This window comes from Hyperolius riggenbachi, chromosome 9 (assembly GCF_040937935.1).
Source record: "Hyperolius riggenbachi isolate aHypRig1 chromosome 9, aHypRig1.pri, whole genome shotgun sequence".
NCBI lineage: Eukaryota > Metazoa > Chordata > Amphibia > Anura > Hyperoliidae > Hyperolius > Hyperolius riggenbachi.
In genome coordinates, this window is record NC_090654.1 from 98387026 (window position 1) to 98406756 (window position 19731).

General features: G+C 43.2%; 1 protein-coding gene across 2 annotated transcripts in view; it reads left to right on the forward strand.

Moving 5' to 3' along the window:
- Positions 1–19731, forward strand: part of GOLPH3L (golgi phosphoprotein 3 like) — a 102576-nt gene that overhangs the window by 23507 nt on the left and 59338 nt on the right. The window lies entirely within an intron of this gene.

Consider the following 19731-nt stretch of genomic DNA (forward strand, 5'->3'; position numbering starts at 1 on the left):
GCTTGAGTTGACAAACAGATGGCCGGACATTCACCTTCAGGATTTTTTGGTAGACAGTAGAATTTATGGTACCATCTATCACAGCAAGCCTTCCAGGTCCTGAAGCAGCAAAACAACCCCAGACCATCACACTACCACCACCATATTTTACTGTTGGTATCATGTTCTTTTGCTGAAATGCTGTGTTACTTCTACGCCGGATGTAACGGGACACGCACCTTCCAAAAAGTTCAACTTTTGTCTCGTCGGTCCACAAGGTATTTTCCCAAAAGTCTTGCCAATCATTGAGATGTTTTTTTTGAGACGCGCCTTAATGTTCTTTTTGCTTAAAAGTGGTTTGCGCCTTGGATATCTGCCATGCAGACCGTTTTTGCCCAGTCTCTTTCTTATGGTGGAGTCATGAACAATGACCTTAATTGAGGCAAGTGAGGCCTGCAGTTCTTTAGATGTTGTCCTGGGGTCTTTTGTGGCCTCTCGGATGAGTTTTCTTTGCGCTCTTGGGGTAATTTTGGTCGGCCAGCCACTCCTGGGAAGGTTCATCACTGTTCCATGTTTTTTCCATTTGTGGATAATGGCTCTCACTGTGGTTCGCTAGAGTCCCAAAGCTTTAGAAATGGCTTTATAACATTTACCAGACTGATAGATCTCAATTACAGTACTTTTGTTCTCATTTGTTCCTGAATTTCTTTGGATCTTAGCATGATGTCTAGCTTTTGAGGTGCTTTTGGTCTACTTCTCTGTGTCAGATAGCTCCTATTTAAGTGATTTCTTGATTGAAACAGGTGTGGCAGTAATCAGGCCTGGGGGTGACTACAGAAATTGAACTCAGGTGTGATAAACCACAGTTAAGTTAATTTTTAACAAGGGGGGCAATCACTTTTTCACACAGGGCCATGTAGATTTGGAGTTTTTTTTCTCACTAAACAATAAAAACCATCATTTAAAACTGCATTTTGTGTTCAATTATGTTATCTTTGACTAATAGTTAACGGTTTTTGATGAGCAGAAACATTTAAGTGTGACAAACATGCAAAAGAATAAGAAATCAGGAAGGGGGCAAATAGTTTTTTACACCACTGTATATACAATATAACATCGCTTTTAAAGTGGACCTGAATTCTTGCACAGAACAGAAGGAAAACATAGAGAAATGTACCCTGTATGTATTTAGAGAGTTTAGTCTAATTCCTATGTGTCTGTGACAAATCACAACTGTAATTTGATCTCCCAGCTGTGTCAGCTTGTTCCCTCAGCAGAGCAGCTAATTTGTAAACACTGGATGTTAACCCTGTGTCTGCTTCCATGAAAGCAGGAAGTAGACGCATTGCAGATTTACTACAGGATTTGTATCAGCTGTAACAAAGGAATGTTTTTCTTTAAATGTTATTATGCTGTTGTGTATCTTTTAGAGCATAGAGGACGTTCTGAGTTCAGGTCCACTTTAATAGTACAATAGCTCATATACAGTATATACTTAATGTCTATTGCAATCAAATTATAAAAGCCTGTTCTTATCTAGTCTTATCACTGGTCAAATGACGCTGTACAAATTGAAATACTCCAACTGGTGCATGACATAGAAATTCATTATTGGATTTTTATTGGCCTAACTCCAAGTTGCATACAATTTGCATGCATATGGAAGTATTAGCATAATTGACCATCTCTAATAGTCATGTTAATAACTTTGTTATTAGCACTTATAAAAAAAAAAAAAAAAAGTGTCTAAAATAATGGCTCGTTTCCACTGCAGCCGCACGCGTCTGCGAGACGCATGGCGGCACTTCCGGATCTGCGGTTACGCTGACGAATCCCATGAGCCGTGCCGTGCATGGCTATGGGATTTGCACAGATTCGGATGGAAATGCCGGCCGAATCGCTAACGCAAGTGATTCGGCGGCGGTGCCATTGTTCTCTATGGCAGAGTTTCCCCGCGCAATTTGCCTGTGGGGAAACTGCGGATTCGGCCCGGTTTCTGCACAAGTGGAAACGGGCCTTCAAGCAAAAGCCCCATAACATATGGTTTAGTATTTGGTATCCTGTCTCATATCTGCTGCCTAGATTTATGGACTATCCCATGTTCCTGGCTGCCCATTAAAAGAAATGCAGGTGTGTAGGGCGATCAAAGGAAGGGAAAAAGCACAGAGACAATGGGAGCTGGAATGGTGCAGTATGTCACAGCAGTGGCCAAGTAGCAAAAAAGTAACTTGTTGTACTCATAAAGGAAGGTTGCAGACAGGCAACCAACCACTCTAGGCAGGTGGAGGTGGACAAACCCCACTCCACTCAGCAGTCCAGACGGGCTGGACGCGGTCGCTCTCTTGCTAAAATCTTTATATGGTTATGGGTGTGATAAAAACACTCCTGACCAAATAAAACACGCTTCCAAATGGAGGGTGGGTAACACAAAGGGGGAAAGAGGTGCCCACGGCATGATAAAACTGCATTAAAACAACTAAAATGAAAAGGGTGAGATGGCTTACCTCAATGAAGACAGCCTCATATACTAAACAAAGAAAATTTTATTTGCACTGGCAACAAGTTTCGTGGGTGTGTGCCCACTTTCTCAGGCCGAATAAAGTGGCAGAAGAGTAATGAGCCCAAGCAGAGGCGCCTTCTGCTTTGGCTCATTACTCTTCCGGCACTTTATTTCGGCCTGAGGAAGGGGGCACACACCCACGAAACTTGTTGCCAATACAAATAAAAATGTTCTCGTGCTTGTCTATGGCAGGGAGCACGGCCAGGAGAGTAGTGAGACACAAGGCTGGAATGGTGGGCTTGACAAGGATCCAGGGAGCCTCTGGCAAGTCCAGGGGCTTCAAACTATTGAAGTAAAACATCTAGCTTTACCATATTTACAGGTTTGCTTTAATAATCACTGCATGTATTTCCACCAATGTACGCTTATTCACTTTGTGACATTTCCAAATTTCCAAACACAGGCCTTGCATTGGTTACCATTAAACTGACCCAGGAAATCCTTTTTTTTTTTTTTTTTTTTTTTTTTTTTTTGCATCTCACCCATTAAAAGGTTTACATACAATTTTTTTTCCCCCAGTCTAAATCATGTTAGGAGTATTTCTTCTGAATTGACAGTGTCATTATTGCTTACCATCTATTGCCTCCACATTGCGATTATAACAGCCAATGTAACAGGTCTGATCATCTCTTGTTTAGTTGGAGATTCGGTGATAATCTGTTGTGAAGGGCTGACTGTGTTTATTACTACTCAATATGAGCACTTCTACCTGAGGAATAGTTGTTCCAGTCAAGGTGCCCATACATCAAATCTCTCTCTCTCTCTCTCTCTCTCTCTCTCTCTCTCTCTGATTGGAGAGCCATCTGTTGCCTGGACATACACCAGCAGACCGATTCCTGAAAGATTTCAGCATGAAATGTCTTATGCTGGGTACACACTATGAGATTTTTCTGGCAGATTACTGTCAGATCGATAATTCCCAACATGTCCGATCTTATTTCCGAGCATTTTCCGATTGAAATCAGATCGGACATGTTGGAAATAATCGATCTAACAGTAAATCTACCAGAACATTTCATAGTGTGTATCAGGCATTAGGAATTGACCTTGTGATGCGGCATCCACCGCCTCGCTGCCCCCGACTGCTGTTCCCCCAGCGTGCATGTACTCGCCGTGCCCCCGCAATAATACTTTACCTCTCCGCTGCTGTGTCCGGACTCCTCTTCCGGGTGTGTACCCCATGTAGTTGCTGCTGCATATTGCCAGCATCCCGCATGGGCACGACCATGAAAGAGGAGCCCGGACACATTGGCAGTTGGCAGAGAGGTAGAGTATTAATGTAGGGTGGTACATGTACACTATGGGGGGCAGCAGCCAGGGCTTCTGTCCCATTTGGCCGATTATTGCACGATATTACTGCTGCATCCCTGATCAAGCATGGTGAGACGACATTTTGCAGCATGTCTGATTGATACATTTGACCAATTTTGGGCCAAAATTGGTTGCATCATTGATCGGGCATTCTTTTGGCATCACCGATTTGCGTCCAATTTAATAATAATTACTGGATGGTCGATCGGCCGCTAAATCCCCTGATACATAACCACCTGTAATCCATGTAAAGGAACAGTCTATACATAGCAGGAAGCAAAGTATAGATAACAATCATTTTAAACTAGGAAGTTTTCTAGTTAAATGGTTGTGCAACACTCATGTTGTATAATATATAACATTCATGGCCTAGCAGTACTGCTTTATTTAGGCAATTGTGTTTAATGTCAAACATCTTTTCTGCTGTTTAATTACACGTTTGGAGACACTTCAGAAACTACACTTTTACACACCCTTGAGAAGGATGTTTGTGATGTTTGTCTCATAACCACCAAGTAGGTTCACTAAGGGCTCTTTCACATCAGAGCTTGCGTTGGAGAACGCTCAAAGCATGCGTTTTGTTGTATGCGTTTTAATGCGTTTTGATATGCGTTGCACTGCAGTGAGTGTGCGTTTTTAATCCGTTTTCAATGCGTTACAGGACATAGGAAAACGCAGGTAATTTTTTTTTCTTTTAGTTTTCAACTTTCTACATTGTTCCTCTGTTGCATTCTGGGACTGATTGCCTGCGTTAACAGATTAAAAACGCGCATAGTGTGCGTTTTTACATTGACTAACATTGTAACGCATAAAGCTAGCGTTGGCCGAAAAACTGCGCCTGGGTGCAGTGTAACGCAACGCACAAAAAGGCTGCGTTATATGTGAAAGCTAAAATAAAAGTCCATGGACTTTCATTTCACCTTGGGTAACGCAAACTTTATCCTTTGCGTTGAAACGCAGAAAATCTGCCCTAATGTGAAAGAGCCCTAAGGGAGAAAGAGACCAGCAATCCTTTTCCCGGTGGAGTGGAAATGCTCTGTGTAGACCTTTGTCATCTGTTTCCTTGGTTAAAGAACAAGTGACACCCATGCTAACCTAGAAATAAAAAACGCATAAGTAGATAAATACTAGTTCTACTTACATAACAGATGTATTGCACTGTCCACAATATGATTCCTGAGAATTTTATAAAGGAAAAGCAGAGAATCCTAGGCAGTTTCCATCTTTGTTACCTTTGATCTCCTGACATAATTTCCACCCTCTCTCTTTTTTTTCCCCCTCTTCTTGCAAATTGTGTATTCGTTACCCGCCCTCCTCCAAGAGTCTTTAGACACTCCCACTGAGGTCTATACTAGGAATTGCACTGTCTTATGTCATTAGAATGAGGGGGAACTAAAGGGAAGAGGAGGAATATATTATAGATAAAAAGACCCCCAGCATGCAACTGTTTGGCAAAGGCAATTAAAGGGCCAGTGCTCCTAAGGTATGTGATAACTCCAAACAATAACAGCAGAAAACGTTTTGAATGCAGGATTAGCATATTTATCACTTAATACACTCAGACCAGATGCTGCTGAAATTTGATTTTTATGGTGACACACCCGCTTTTAAAGTGATCTTTCCTGGTTGTCTCAGCGCTTCAGCAATGCAGTGCGATAGTTTTTTGCCTCCTAGTCGCATTTGCATCCTTCAGTGCTGTATAGAAGGTTTTCTGACAGACAGAAGAGAGGGCTTAGAACTGTAATTTCCTATTGAATACTGATGTTAAAAAGCAATCGTTTTTCTTGTCTGTGCTGGGCGAGTGTGGAGCTTTAGGTAAGTTTTCACAGTCCCAAAAATCTGCTTATGAGCCTTGTTTACACTAAAGCTAGCCATACATCTAGTGATGATGTGCAGATTTGACCAAGAGACAAATCTCTCTCTCTCTGTTCAAAGAGAGATCTGTCAGTTGCCCATACACCCCAGGCAGATTACGATTAATTTCAGCATGAAATCTCCCGGGAGTTGGCCGACCCCGCCGCGTCCTCCGACTCGCCGCTGTGTGTATTTAATGTATAAATGCATGTATGCATTACCTGTCCTATGTTGCGGTGGCTGTCCATCTTCCGCCTCTCTTCAATTATCCACATACACGCTGCCAGCCATGCACCCGATTCAGCAAGTCAGCCCTAATGCGACCATTTTGGCACAAAATTGGCTGCTTTATCGGTCGGGCATACACTTGGCAGCTCCGATTTTCATCCAGTTTATAATAATTGAAACGAATGGTCAATCGGCCACCAAATCGCCTGATGTATGGCTATCTTTACTCGACCCAAGGTTCAGGGCTCTCTGGCCAGAAATCTAGTCTGTATACTGGTGTCGTCCCAATGCATTGTTCTACTACTTAAAGCGGGATTATACTCCCAAAACTAAAATTTCAGTAACTACTCTTAGGACCCATTTCCACAAGCCGCCGTGCGCTCCGTTCTGTAAAAACTATTTTCACTGCAGAGAGCAGTAGAAGCTTGCTTATTTCATTGGCAAATATAATAAATGCTGGTTTAAACTCTGGACTTCTTATACTGCCCTCTCCCTCTGCTGAATAGACCCATCGCCCTGGCAACAGCTGAGTCACTTCAGGAGAAAAGGGGCAAAGTGAAGAGACAAGGCAGAGAGCTTCAGCCGACAATGATAACATCTGAACCAGAGATGAGCAAGCTTCTGCTGCTCTGTGCAGTGAAAATAAACATTTTTACATACAGGGAATGCTTCCAAATGCTCTTTTATGTAGCTAAGAGTAGTTACTGAAATTTTAGTTTTGGGAGTATCATCCCACTTTAACTCAGCCACTGAAAGTCACTCCTTCATACAGCAAAGCGAGTCTAGGATCTGCATGCTCATTCTGGGCCAGTCACAGTATAATGCCTGGTACATTATGATAATTACCAAAATGTCCGATCAGCTCCTGATCGAGAATGGAATAGATTTTCAGATCAGTACTACACAAAATCATACCAGTTCTTGATCGAGAGCAGATTGGACATGCTGGAAACTTATCGATTCGACCCATTGATCTGACGGGAAATCGCATTGTGTGTACCAGCCTTTGGAAGGAGAGCATCAGCACTGAAGTCAGGTAACTGACCTCAATTCACTAAGATCATGCTGGAGATAATAAGGCAAGCGAAAACTTACCTCCACATGAGAGAGTTATCTTATCTCTTCATTCCTTAAGTTACCTCCTCTGTAGTTATTTTACCTCCTCTGTAGTTATTTTACCTCCTCTGTAGTTTATTTTACCTCCTCTGTAGTTATTTTACCTCCTCTGTAGTTAATTTACCTCCTCTGTAGTTAATTTACCTCCTCTGTAGTTATTTTCACATGCAGTTAATAAACAGCCTGTCTTTAACTCTGGAGTTAATTTAAGGATTGAAGAGTTAACTTAAAGACAGAAGAGTTAACTTTAGGTTTGCCTGAGGTAAAATGTTTCCTGAATACTACATGCCTTATCACCATGGTAACAACTCTAGAAGAGTTATTAAAGACAGGAGATAAGCTTAGTGAATTGAGGCCATTGTATGTTAGAGAATGAAGATGGCAGCCTCAATAGTCTACCCACTTCAGGTTCCCTTTAAAACTGTTGCTATACCAGGTTTATTTATGGCTATTGGGATTAGAGTAAACATAACCTTTTGAAAGTAGTTTGTCTTTGTCAGCTATCCCTGTGTGAGTGGCCTCTCATAGGAACTTGCCATTATTTTTCCTCTGGGTTGTGTATTAATACTGGGCACCAACTCCTCACTATGAAGCCAAATGAGTTCCACTTCATTGAACCATAACTATAGCATTTAGCCTGAAGGAGTCTGGCTCTGTATACCACTGTGGAGCTGGGAGGCAGGAATCCGTATTCTTATTCATTATTAAAAAAAAAAAATCTGGCTTCTGTTTTCTATACTGGTTTATGTGCATATAAAAAAAAAGTGTATGATTACTCAGCAAAGGGTTACAGAGTGCCATTTTATTCCGTATGTGAACTTTTTATAGTAGGTAATTTTTTATTTTTCTATGTACATTGCCCTGTCAGATTACCCTGATCTGGTAGGGCGAGGTGATATGTGACCAGACCAGTGCAAATATAAGTAATACTGCAAGATTCAGACATGAACAGGAACTTCCTGCATCTTTTTGCTACTAGGTTCTTTGTTTTGTGATCATCGAAGGGACACTTGTCTCTTGTATAGAACTCCTCCTAAACCAAGTGTGTCACTCTTGGAATGTCACCTTTCTTGTACCTGGTTATTGAGAAATCTAAGTACGGTTGGGCCTATTGAGATTTTGTATTAGGACTAGCCCTGTACAGGTAGGTGATTGCTGTAGCCACGTACCTGTATGTGGTTTAAATAAGATGGGATTAGAAAGCAACGCTCTGTGTGACAGCAGGAAGCCTGGCTGCATGTTCCTTAGCTATTCACAGTGCAGAAAGTCACATAACAGCAACCACGTGACTCTTCTCTGCTTAGTTCATATACATTAAGTAACTCTTTAACTGTCTGAGTCCTTATCATAGGTCATAATGAAAGGAAGGCAAGAGCTATGGTGGCATCCTCAGGTTTGTTTTTTCTGTCTGTGCTTCCTATTCTCCTCTATATGTAGGAGGGATTTACATTGCCTGCTGAAGTGGACAGGGACTCTTGTCTCCTAACAGACAGGGACACTATCCTGCACACACAGGAATGGAAGCACTGTGCAGGCACCAGTGGGTTCACACATGCGCATTATCACAGAGCTGCTTGTGCACTGAGAATAAGACAGATATTTAAGAAAAAAAAACAAAAACTGCAGAGTAAAAATCAGAGATATTTTGTCCAGATTGCATGAAAGCTTCCGCAAAGCACCTAGAGTTGTTATATTTTTCTATCGCCGGAATCTAGGTTAAGCATCCAATAGTAGGAGCATGCTTAAAGAAAACCTGAACTGAAAATTAAAAGTCAAAATAAACATACACAAGTCATACTTACCTCCTGTGTAGTCTACTACTCAATCTATTTTTCCTCTCCTGCGTCCTGTTTCTGCACTGTGATCAATGGAATTCTCCGTCCTCCATTTTGAAAATGGCCATTACCCCATAACAGCTTTCTGGTCAGCACACAGTTACTGTAATATCGCCCACTTGAGCCATAGGGAAACATGGACACATCAGTTCTCCTCTCAGCTGTAACTGACAGCAACTGATATATTTCAGTTCTGACAAAATGTTGTCAGAACTGGAAGGGATCACTGTAAGAAGAAAATGGTGAGCTTCTGAGAGGAACTGATGGCAAGGTAACTATGTAATGTTCATTTGAAGTTACCTCGTGTTTATTTTAAATAGTTTTACTCAGTACAGGTTCTCTTTAAGGAGACACCGTGGCCAAGGATTGAACTTCATCCCAATCAGTAGCTGTTAACCCCTTTCCCATGAGAAATCTATTCCTTTTCTCAAACGGATCGTCAGGGGCTCTGTATGGCTGATATTGTGTTGAAACCCCACATCACACTGTGGGGGCCTTGTTGCATTGTGGGAAATGGCTGTTTCCAACTGCCAAAAAAGCAAGCAACAGCTACTTTCACTGACATCACCTACCAGCAGTAAAAATGTCACCATATGATAAATGTCAGAATGTAAATCGGGGAGAGGAAAGCTTTTACACTGGGCAAACACTGACTGAATCATCTATACATACCGTAATTATTGTAAAAATTAAGCACTTCAGTTCATTACGTTATTTTCACTGGAGTTCCTCTTTAAGGTTATACATGTGTCCCATGGCTGGTTGTTAATGTAAAGTCTTGCGGCACTTAGCAGTGTCCACAGTTTATATCACAAGGTGTGAAATCTCAGGAGAAAGTTCACTGAATCCGGGCCTTGGTATTCCTTGAGCAAATTTCCCCCATCTCCTTCTCTATCACAGTGGTTATAAAAGGTAACCACCCTCTTCAAACTATATCCCCCCTCTTAAAAATACTTGTAAATTCTGGTGTAAATGATCACCTTTTCCATTGCCACCTAACTGGCTTCCTGGGATTTTCCAATGCTTTGTAGTGCAGCTTAATGTGTAAGTAAAAAAAAAAAAAAAAAAAAAAAAAAAAAAAAAAAAAAGCAAACTTTTGTAGAACATTTTTCTCCCACAGGACGCAAAGAGCATAGATCTGTCTCAGATCAATACAGTTTCAGGGGGGAATGCGCTACAGCTGAAAAAGTCCGTCTTCATAAATGCCAGACTCAACAGGTGCCTTTTTGGGTTGAACTTTAAAGAGAATCTGTATTGTTAAAATCGCACAAAAGTAAACATACCAGTGCATTAGGGGACATCTCCTATTACCCTCTGACACAATTTCGCTGCTCCTCACCGCATTAAAAGTGGTTAAAAACAGTTTTAAAAAGTTTGTTTATAAACAAACAAAATGGCCACCAAAACAGGAAGTAGGTTGATGTACAGTATGTCCACACATAGAAAATACATCCATACACAAGCAGGCTGTATACAGCCTTCCTTTTGAATCTCAAGAGATCATTTGTGTGTTTCTTTCCCCCTGCAGCTATCTTCCACTGAAGTTTCAGGCTGCTCTTTTCTTCCTGCAAACAGCTTTGCCCTTGTCTGTAATTCTTCAGTATGTGAAAGCCCAGCCAGCTCAGAGGACGATGTATCCAGCTTGTAAAAGATAAGAGAGAAGAGAGAAGCTGCTCTAATCCTAAATAACACACAGGCAGTGTGCATAGAGGGGCCTGGAAGGGGGAGTTCATAGCAGAACCACAACACTGAAGAACTTGGCAGCCTTCCAGACACAGGCCGACAAGTCTGACAGGGGAAAGATACATTGATTTATTACAGAGACTGTGATAGTACAAAGTGCTGCAGTAAGCCAGAACACATTAGAATAGCTTTTGGAACTTGTAGGATGATAAAAAACAGGATGCAATTTTTGTTACGGAGTCTCTTTAATGTGTCCAGGGATGGAGCTGTCTTGATTTTGTGTGATAAGGAGTTCCAAAGGGTAGGTGAGTGATTTGAATCATCAGGTTGGGGACAGGCACAATTAAGGCTTCTTTCCCACTAAGACGTTGCGTTAGGTGCTACGTTAAGGTCGCATAACGTGCACCTAACACAACGCATAGTGGGGTACAGGCACTTAGTGGGGTAAGAGCGTTAAGCGGCTCTTCACGCGTCCTATGATGCCGTGATGCGTACTCTTGGACGCATGCGGCATCACGTGGTCCTGCCAGCCAATCGCTGCATAGAGCGGCGCTCCAGGAAGTAAACACTGCACATCACAGTGCAGTGAATATTAATTAGCCATGTGCCTGGCTGCAGAGGAGGAGGGGAGACCTCCTCCTCCAACACTACTGAGCATGTGCAAACAGTCTAACGCGGCTTAGACGCTTATAACGCACAGCACGCAGCACTTTTTTTGCCTGCTGCGTTACAGTGTAACGCAACGTGGGCACTGTGAACAGCCCATTGATTTTTCATTTCTGTGCGATGGGCTGCGTTACAGGCTGCACTAACATGCAACTAAAAAATGTATTCCCAGCATAAAGCTCATTTTGTTGTTTAAAGAGGAACTGTAACGACAAAACGGCCCCTGGGGGGTACTCACCTCGGGTGGGGGAAGCCTCAGGATCCTAATGAGGCTTCCCACGCCGTCCTGCGTCCCTCGGGGGTCTCGCTGTAGCCCTCCGTACAGCCGTGACGCAATATTTACCTTCCTGGCTCCTGCGCAGGCGCTCTGATGGCTGTCGGCGCCGAAGTAGGCGGAAATACCCGATCGCCGTCGGGTCTGCTCTACTGCGCAGGCGCAAGTTTCCGGCGCCTGCGCAGTAGAGCGGACCCGACGGAGATCGGGTATTTCCGTCTATTTCCGTGCCGAAAGTCGCCACAGCGCCCCCGCTGGAGCCAGCAAAGGTAAATATTGAACTGACAGTCGGCACAGTCGCCGGCTGTTCGGAGGGCTGCGGCGAGACCCCCGTGGGACAGAGGACGGCGTGGGAAGCCTCATTGGGATCCGGAGGCTTCCCCCACCCGAGGTGAGTACCCCCCAGGGGAGGTTTTTGTTGTTACAGAGTCTCTTTAAGGAAGTAGATTAAACTTTATTTTTTGGGGGAGGAGGGGGGGGGGGGCGGCGTGTGTTGTCTTTATACTGTTGCCTGGATCTGCTGCGCCCTATAGAGTTCCTATCTACAGAGGTAAAAGAATAGAATAGAAAAGTACAGATAAGAATTGAATTCAGTCTCATTTATTTAAAGACTTTGTAGATAAATCCAGCCAGGTGTGCTATTCTATTATGCCTGGTACATAAGATTAGGTTTGTGGTAGATCTATGCTAGGTACACACAATACAATTTTCTGACAGATATACTGTCAGATCGACTATTTCCAACAGGTTCGATCTGATTTCCGATCGATTTTCCGTTCACTTCTTTAAAAAAATCGATCGGAAATCAGATTGGACCTGTTGGAAATAGTCGATCTGACAGTATATCTGTCAGAAATTTGTATCGTGTGTACCTAGCATAGACCTGCCACAAATCTAATCTTTTGTACAAGGCAGAAAGCTATTAAAGCGGACCTGAACTCAGAACTTTCTCTCTGCTCTAAAAGATACACAATAGCATAACAACATTTCTTTGTTACAGCTGATACTAATCCTGCAATAAATCTGCAGTGTGTCAACTAGCTGCTTTCATGGAAACAGACATACTGTTAACATACTGTGTTTACAAATTATCTGCTCTGCTGTGCTAGAGGAAATTCATGAGTTGACACAGCTGAGATCAAATTACGGTGGTGATTAGTCACAGATGGGGTACTAGGCAAGCTCAACTTTCTAAATGCATACAGGATGCATTTCTTTGTTTTCCTTCTGTCCTGTGCTAGAGTTCAGGTCCACTTTAAGCTGCCAGTGATACAGTGGGTTGCAAAAGTATTCGGCCCTCTTGAAGTTTTTCACATTTTGTCATATTACTGCCACAAACGTGCATCAATTTTATTGGAATTCCCTGTGAAAGACCAATACAAAGTGGTGTACACGTGAGAAGTGGAACGAAAATCATACATGATTCCAAACATTTTTTACAAATAAATAACTGCAAAATGGGGTGTGCATAATTACTCGGCCCCCTGAGTCAATACTTTGTAGAACCACCTTTTGCTTTGCACAGCTAGAGACTGAAATCCTTGCCCATTCTTCTTTGCAAAACAGCTCCAGCTCAGTCAGATTAGATGGACAGCGTTTGTGAACAGCAGTTTTCAGATCTTGCCACAGATTCTCGATTGGATTTAGATCTGGACTTTGGGCCATTCTAACACATAGATATGTTTTGTTTTAAACCATTCCATTGTTGCCCTGGCTTTATGTTTAGGGTCATTGTCCTGCTGAAAGGTGAACCTCTGCCCCAGTCTCAAGTCTTCTGCAGTCTCCAAGAGCTTTTCTTCCAAGTTTTCCCTGTATTTGGCTCCATCCATCTTCCCATCAACTCTGACCAGCTTCCCTGTCCCTGCTGAAGAGAAGCACCCCCAGAGCATGATGCTGCCACCACCATATTTGACAGTGGGGATGGTGTGTTCTGAGTGATGTGCAGTGTTAGTTTTCCGCCACACATAGCGTTTTGCATTTTGGCCAAAAAGTTCCATTTTGGTCTCATCTGACCAGAGCACCTTCTTCCACATGGTTGCTGTGTCCCCCACATGGCTTGTGGCAAACTGCAAACGGGACTTCTTACGCTTTCTGTTAACAATGCCTTTCTTCTTGCCACTCTTCCATAAAGGCCAACTTTGTACAGTGCATGACTAATAGTTGTCCTATGGACAGAGTCTCCCACCTGAGCTGTAGATCTCTGCAGCTCGTCCAGAGTCACCATGGGCCTCTTGACTGCATTTCTGATCAGCGCTCTCCTTGTTCGGCCTGTGAGTTTAGGTGACAGCCTTGTCTTGGTAGGTTTACAGTTGTGCCATACTCCTTCCATTTCTGAATGATCGCTTGAACGGTGTTCCGTGGGATGTTCAAGGCTTTGGAAATCTTTTTGTAGCCTAAGCCTGCTTTAAATTTCTCAATAACGTGATCCTTGACCTGTCTTGTGTGTTCTTTGGACTTCACGGTGTTGTTGCTCCCAATATTCTCTTAGACAACCTCTGAGGCCGTCACAGAGCAGCTGTATTTGTATTGACATTAGATTACACACAGGTGCACTCTATTTAGTCATTAGCACTCATCAGGCAATGTCTATAGGCAACTGACTGCACTCAGTCATCAAAGGGGGCCGAATAATTATGCACACACCACTTCGCAGTTATTTATTTGTAAAAAAAATGTTTGGAATCATGTATGATTTTCGTTCCACTTATGTGTACACCACTTTGTGTTGGTCTTTCATGTGGAATTCCAATAAAATTGATTCATGTTTGTGGCAGTAATATGACAAAATGTGGAAAACAGCAAGGGGGCCGAATACTTTTGCAACCCACTGTACGTTGGGTAGACCTTCTGATTGAATCGCCCCTTTCTGTGATGCATAAAAACCCATACGCATAACAGATGAAACTCGGTCGAGGCGGCCAATAACTACTGCCTTTGCTGAGAATCCAGAGTGTGTATGGCAGCCCCTGATGCCCCCCTCCGATCAGCCAGCGATCCATCCTGGCAGATCACTTTGGCTGAGCGACGGCAGATGGCATTGTTCTCCCTACTTACCCGACCTGCCCGTAATGTCACTCACACGCAGCTTTGTGCCCCTGCATAGAACAGAACATGTCTGTGTAGCCTTGCCCTAAATGTCACCTAAGAGGTTGAGCGTGTGCCGGGCCTGTAGTGCTGGCTCAGACAGCTGCTGGTTTTAGCCAAGCGCTTTTCTACTACCACGACAAAAAGCGTTTGGCATTGGTTTCTGTAGTTACATCATCGCATTGTGTTTTAAGCCCTTAGAGGGAGTACATATTATTTGGGCGCCGGGCAGTTTGGCACAGGGCAAGCCGAATGACTCCTCTCCCTGCTGCCGCTAAACTTCCCTGCGGCGTTAAAGGGAACCACAGGCAAAGCACCCTCATGTATTTTACCATATATATCAGTGGGAACATTAGAGAAAACACCTACCCTGCTCTCTGTTTCATTATTTACTGTTCAGATTGCTTCTTATCAGCCCAGATATATTATATATTATAGCTGAGTCTGTCTTCTGTGCTGTCTTTTCAAGCCCAAGCCTACCCCTAGTCATTATAGCAAAGCCAGACTGAATGCTCAGTCAGGGATTTTATCTGGGCTGATAAGAAGCAATCTGAACAGTAAATAATGAAACAGAAAGCAGGGTAGGTTTTTTTCTCTAATGTTCCCACTGATATATATGATAAAACACATGAGGATGCGTAATCTCTGGTTCACTTTAAATACTATTTCCCCTCCAGTTGTTGTTCGGGGTTGGGCAACCGACAAAGCCCCGAATTACTATTACGCGTGGCGCATAGCATTACTGCTATGACTGCACACAGCGCCGCGCGCCGAAATAACCTGTTTCGCCTCGGGGGTACACGGAACCATGAATGCAGCCGACGGTAGACAGAGTCCAGGAAAATGTGATTGCCTGTGGCGTTCATGTGATAGACGATAAATGCATGGAGATAAATGCTTCCATTCATCTCAATGCGGTGGATCCTGGTGCTAAACGACGTGGCTGAAAAGCTGGCAGCTGTCCATCTGAACTGACCATTATGGAAAGCAGCCCATCTTGAGATGAGTTGTACACTTTATTGTAATCAGGTTTGAAGAACACTATTGCAGTTGATATGGAAGATATTTTTCTCAGTTGGCATTGGATTTAGCTAGTGATTTCTTGTTTGTATTAAAATGGAGCTCTGGGCAAAATATATTTTATATTTCTGAAATAAGAAGTTAAATCTTCTCTCCTCCGTTAAAGGAACGCCATATGGAAGTTCTACCTGTGCTAGTTCTGTCCCTCCGCAGTTAAATATTGGTGACATTCCTAAATACTGGTAGCAAGGAAGTGATCCTTAAGTGTTCCTAAACGCTTGCACCGGACCGAGGGAAACCATAGAGAAATACACCCTGTATGTATTTAGAGAGTTTAGCCTGTCTAATTCCCCCTGATCTGTGAATTAGTGTAACTTGATCTCTCAGCTGTGTCAGCTGGCTGTCTCAGGAGAGCAACTAATTTGTAAACACAGGATGTTAACCCTATGTTTTTCTCTGAAAGCAGGAAGTAGACACACTGCAGATTTATTGCAGGATTTGTATCAGCTGTAACAAAGCAATGTTTTCTTTAAAGGTTATGTTGTTGCTTATCTTATACAGTGAGGATGTTCAGAGTTCAGGTCCGTTTTAAATTTGGTTTGGTTGGTCACTTCTTGTCACGGAGCTGTTAGGCAAGATTATAGGATAGCAGCATTATTTTCTACACCCTTGTGCGATCAGCTCTGTACAGTGAGGGAAGTAATGACTTCAAGGTGTTGCTGTTGATTAGTTGGTGGAAGCAGAGTGGGATCAACAGCCGATAAACCAATACCAATAAAGATCTTTTCAGTGTCACAATGAAGAATAAAGTATGTATTGAAAACTCCTGTCATAATGATTTTTGCTCATGAAATAAGGCTTTAGGCTGGTTTCACACCAGGACGTTGCGTTTTAGGGGACGTTCTGGTCGCATAACGTGCCCCTAACGCAACGCCTGGTGCTCTGATGTGGACGTCAGAGTGAGCCGCGTTGTGCAGCTCACTCTGGCGTCCGTGATGCGCACTCTTGGACGCATGCGGCATCACGTGGTCCCGCCCGGCCAATCGCCGCACAGAGCGGCCGCTCTAGGAAGTAAACACTGCACGTCACTGAGTGCAGTAAATATTAATTAGCCATGTGCCTGGCCGCTCTCCGCTCCTCCCCAACATTACTGAGCATGTGCAAGCAGTCTAACGCGGCTCTGCCGCTTATAAAGTACTGCATGCAGTACATTGTCTTATGGCGCAGCGTTACTAAGTAACGCAACGTGGGCACTGTGAACAGCCCATTGATTTTTCATTGCTATGCGGTGGGGTGCGTTACAGGCTGCTCTAACGTGCGCCTGTAACGTCCCACTGGGAAACTAGCCTCAAAGTAACAGATTTCTGTGCCACCCCCTCAATTGCATTTTATTTTACCTTTCACACCCGACGCTGCGTCTCGATGCGTTGCGGTACCACGCACCCGGGAGCTTTTTATCGACAGGAGCCGGCGTTTTCCCGTCGGGTTAATTAATTACTACCGCTGCTAATCAGCGTTGCACCGCAGATTCCCGACGACACACTGCAGGCTATTCAGCGGATGCAGGAAATGGCTCCTGCACGCATTGTCTAATGTGAAAGAGGCCTCGGAGAACTGAAAAAAAGACATTTGTGTCAATTTTTCTTATAATACAGGCAATCCTCTACTTACAAACCTACCAATAAGGGTGACTGGAAATCAAATTTATTTGTAAGCTGAGTCATAAATACTAATGTGACTTATTAGTACCTGTGAATATTTACTTTCTAACCACCCTGCATTTGACATTCGGCACAATAGTAATGGTTTTTGGTTGTGTTCAATGTGCTTTAAAGATCTTGCAATTTATACACTACTTTAACATGTAATAACAAAACCAGTATACATTTGTACATTTTGTACATAAGGACATTTCTGTATATAGGCGACTTTAAAACAGGGCTGTGGAGTCGGTACAAAAATCATCCGACTCCATGTACCCAGAATTGCTCCATCGCCTCGACTCTGCTTTGTTTATGAAACAACCGCCTCTGACTTCAGGTACCCAAAAAAAATCCGACTTCACAGCCCTGCTTTAAAACGACAACCTATTCTGCATTTAAACCAATCGCTTCTGCATTGTCATAAGTAATGTTTGAAACTGTTGTATTACGTGCCGATGCTGCAATTGTTATAGCTGACCCTAGATATACATATTTTACCACAGATAAACATAGATGTGTGGCAGTACAGTTGTAAAACATCTGCCCACACATGCTGTAGGTTATTGAACCATCCACAACCTGTACAGCTAGAAGTCAGACTGGCTAAGCTGGGTTATTAGTGCTGAATCCTGTGGTGTTCGGTTTCATAAATTACTATTGCCTTGTACTGAGAAGCAGGGTTGGGCAGAATTCTATTAAAGGTCAGCTGCAGCAGATTAGCATAAATGCCAGGCAGATGGCATGCTTAAAAAGAAATAAAGAAGGCAGCTTCCAATATTTTTTTTTAAATTCAGGTCTCCCTTAAAGTGACACTGAAGCAAAAAACAAAAAAAAACGTATGAAAGAATGAATTGTATGTGTAGTACGGATAATGAATAGCACATTAGTAGCAAAGAAAAGAGTCTTATATTTTTATTTTCAGTTATAAAGCTGTTTTTCTGTAACATTGAATCATTCTCTAATATTTGCAGTTTACAAATTACACTCTGTGTTTTAAATGATGAAACAGAGCAGAGCAAATGACCCTTTAAACTTCCTGGCAGAAAAACCTTAAAGCGAACCCAAGCCGAAGCTCCGGTTCAAAATCTGATACTATGAAGAGAGGTATCCTAATGAGGCTTCCCTCGGTTGTCATAAGCCCCCATTGCTGAGCGCGGCCTTCCTTCACATTGGAGCCATGCAGCTCCTCTTTTGGATCAAGTGCCAGCAATGGGCGCGTTAGCCCGCCTGAGCATGCGCAGTAGCTTGGAGCCCGCGGCTTCGTGCCACTGTGCAGGCGGGCTCAGTCGGATACTGCGCGGACTTGATCCAGGAAGAGAAGCTGCGCAGCCCCAATGTTATTAGCAACAATGCATTGTTGCTAATCTTCCGGGGGGGGGGGGGGGGGGGGGTGTCACAGAGTAGCAAGGAAAGGCTCAATAGGATCCTGAGGCTTCCCTCTCTTAAGGTAAGTATATGATTTTGTACCGTAACCGAGCTTTGGTTCAGGTACACTTTAAACAAACTGTGAGAGACAGGTTAAGTTCTTTAGAAAATAACATTGCTCTCTGCAGGGCTGTGGAGTCGGTACAAAAATCATCCGACTCATCGACTCCGATTCCGACTCCTTAGTCTAATACTCACCAGGGCTGTGGATTTGGTACTAAAATCATCCTGACTCCGATCCCTCAGTTTATGAAACCTCTGACTCCAGGTACCTAAAATTGCTCCGACTCCTGGACTTCAACTCAGACTCCACAGCCCTGGCTCTCTGACAATTAGTTGGAGAGCTCTGAGAAACTCTTTTGCATAGAGAACTGAAGTTTCTTAACTCTTCCTGTACTGGAAACCGTATGAGACTCATATCTGGGCTAATAATGTTTCTTAGCTGTACTACACATACAAATCATTATCTCATAAGTTTATTTTCACTTCAGATTCCCTTTAAAAGACAACTATAACGAGAGGGATATGGAGGGTTCCATATTTATTACCTTTTAAACCATACTAGTTTCCTGACAGCCCTGCTGGTCTATTTGGCTGCAGTAGTGTCTGAAAAACACCAGAAACAAGCATGTAGATAAAATTGTCAGAAACAACTGATCTGCATGCTTATTTAAGGTCTATGGCTAAATGTATTCGAGGCAGAGGATCAGCAGGATAGCCAGGCAACTGCATTTGTTTAAATGGATATAAATATTGCAGCCTCCATAGCCCTCTTGTTACAGCTGTCCTTTAAGCACCAGTGAATTATGTAGAACTCGCATGCAAATCTGGCCTGAAAGTTTTTAATTTTCTGTGGCACAGTCCGATATCTTGTCAATGTGGACAACAGCCCCTCCCATACACCATGCAGCACTGCATCAGCTGTTGGAGCTCAGCTGGAGAAGTGCTCTTGCATGTGCGAGCAAGCAGTATAGCTACAGCCATTGCTGAGGA